Source organism: Patiria miniata, unplaced genomic scaffold (assembly GCF_015706575.1).
Source record: "Patiria miniata isolate m_02_andy unplaced genomic scaffold, ASM1570657v1 HiC_scaffold_20, whole genome shotgun sequence".
In the NCBI taxonomy this organism is placed as follows: domain Eukaryota; kingdom Metazoa; phylum Echinodermata; class Asteroidea; order Valvatida; family Asterinidae; genus Patiria; species Patiria miniata.
In genome coordinates, this window is record NW_024037059.1 from 10,846,087 (window position 1) to 10,848,752 (window position 2,666).

At 41.9% G+C, this 2,666-nt stretch overlaps 1 long non-coding RNA gene across 1 annotated transcript; it reads right to left on the minus strand.

The window, feature by feature from the left end:
- Window positions 1-202: 202 nt before the first annotated feature.
- LOC119728459 lies at window positions 203-931 on the minus strand. The gene is made up of 2 exons (XR_005271065.1): window positions 632-931; window positions 203-393 (listed from the first exon to the last, which is right to left on the minus strand). It is a non-coding gene; the product is annotated as an uncharacterized LOC119728459 (long non-coding RNA).
- Window positions 932-2,666: the final 1,735 nt, after the last annotated feature.

Below are 2,666 nucleotides of genomic sequence, written 5' to 3' on the forward strand. Positions count from 1 at the left end.
GTTCGTTTGTGCTTGTGGCATCTATCATATTCTGGTAGCAGATCCCAACTGTAGCATGTGTAATCGGCAAAAATGGACCGCTCGACTAAACTAAATAAAACTAAACGCTGGGGGAACTCACTTAAGAAAACTCAATTAATCTAATGATCGAATAGGGTAAAGACGCGAGGAAATGCAAGAAGTGGGACAGTGACTCAAAATGTAGGTTTCCTCAATAAACAAAAATAAGAAAAATAACTTTATTGATACTAAAGCAATGACCAAAAGCCAAACCAGTGTAACCTTAACCAAGACCAACACACAGTAAAACTATTAAACGAAACCCAGAATTGAAACAATTAAAAACACAGTGCCAAAGAAAGTTACAGATTAAAATCAAAATGGCTTTCAAACCTGTTAAATAAAACAACAAAAAATACAATCGATTAAAATACACTTCTTCAATCAAATTTAAGAAACACAAAGTCTTAAACATTGAATCCAAACTAAGTTTATAACAAAAGATACTTCCAAGTCCGATCTTTAAAATACAACTTTAGAAATGAAATTCCAAAGAAATAAAGGAATAATATGATTGTCAAACTAATCAACTAATGAAACAACTAAATAATAAAACAAAGTTTAAGCTTACCGAGTCCATATAGCAGTAAGGTCTTGAAGCAGGCAAAACTTATAGAGTAAAAATCAAAGCTTGGGAAGGGAGAACAAGTGTGGGTGTTCCCCTTGCGCTGCCAGTCTGCTAACTGAAGTACATGTACATTATAGGGGTGACCAACCACACTACCAAGGATTATGTAAGAGGGTTCATTGTTTATTACACAGGATTCCTAAGAAATTAACTAAGGGGGTGCTGGAAGAGCTTAAAGGGGAAATGTAAACAGTGGAAGGGCAATTAACTCTAACATCAACACAGGGTCTTTCTACACCTGCCACACTTGCAGGGTGTCCTTTCCGTCAATGGTATCCATATTAACGTCATAGTTATCCCATGCGAGTCCTGTGCCTAGGTCGGGATTCAGTTCCACACCATCAGGAGTGTCTCAATCATTTTCTTCCACTGAGTATGCAAATTCCGTCTCTAACGCCTTGACCTCATCATAACTCAAGGAGTTTCCCAGACGATTCAGCATACGTAAGATCAATTTTGAACCAGTCAAAGTCCCAACCCCCAATCCAAGTACGGTGTGTTTCCAAGGCCGCACTGCACCTCTTGCTGTGTTGTAAACGGCATCTGATGACATGACTGTCACTTTACTGCCCACTGCATCTCTGTTATCATTGCCAGAAGGTTCACAAAGGCCACAGAGGAGTGTTTTGTAAAACAACAACAACTCATCTGGTAGTTCAGGTGAACATGCCTTCAGTGCTGCTACAGATGTTGGAGTCGGCATTTCCCATTTGGGCATTGCCTGTATCACGGCTCGAAAATAAAGTGCTGCCGTTCGTATCACATGGAGGTGTTTCTTGACATCATTTGACATCATTGACCCAGTTGCGCCAAAGATATTTCATTCATTTCATGCAGGCAAATCATGAAGATTCTTCACCTTCCATGACTATGTAAAAAGATTTCCTTAACCCTAACCCTGCCAGACCAACATATTGCATCAGGTGGAAAATTCTGATGCACTTTCATGCATTTAGTTATCAACACCAGTGCATTACCGGCCAGTGCTGAAACAATGAGAGCTTTAGGCCGAGCGTCCTTATTCAGTTACTGGGCGCGCCTCGGCCCGCCGCGGCCCTTTGCGGCGGTTTTTTTTACCCTCCCGAGTTCTCAGTGAGCCCGGCGCAGTGCGGCGCAGTGGACCCAGCCACAGCTCATTACCGATCGGCTATTGTGTTGGCATCATTGTTATGTTAATTGGGCACTCTACCAGCTAGCCGCTCGGCTCGCTGCGGCGGGCTGTGAAGATTAGTTGTCAGTGCGCCCCGGTAGCCCGAGAAGATTATCTCGTTTAACAACAAAGGCGATTAACTCCCCACGAACAAAAGCAATTGACCCCTTCTATTATACTGGAGTTTCAAAGCAGCACGTCTAAAGCCAGAATTGGTACCTTTCTTTCAGGATTGATAAAAAGTGTAACTCCCCCCGAACAAAAGCAGTTCACCCCTTCAATTAAACAGGTACAAGTGGAGTACAAGTTGGTACCTTTTCTTTCACGATTGAAAAAAAGTGTAGGCCTACATGTACAAACTTGGTGAAAAGATGCGTAGGTGACATAGGTCTAGTGTATGTTTTCAGAAACAAAAAGTTTTATCTCAAAAACTGGGAGGATGGATGCTCGGAATAAAATAATGCCATCTTGCGGGACAAATTTAATAAGTCTAGTAAATATTGGGGAGGCTGCACGCACGAAATAAAAAGAATAATGGGATCGGGTGGGGCGAATAAAACCCGTCAATATTTTTGGGAGCTGGATGCTCGGAATAAAATAATGCCATCTTGCGGGACAAATTTAATCAGTCCAGTAAATATTGGGGAGGCTGCACGCACGAAATAAATGGAATAATGGGATCGGGTGGGGCGAATAAAACCCGTCAATATTTTTGGGAGCTGGATGCTCGGAATAAAATAATGCCATCTTGCGGGACGAATTTAATAAGTCTAGTAAATATTGGGGAGGCTGCACGCACGAAATAAAAGGAATAATGGGATCGGGTGG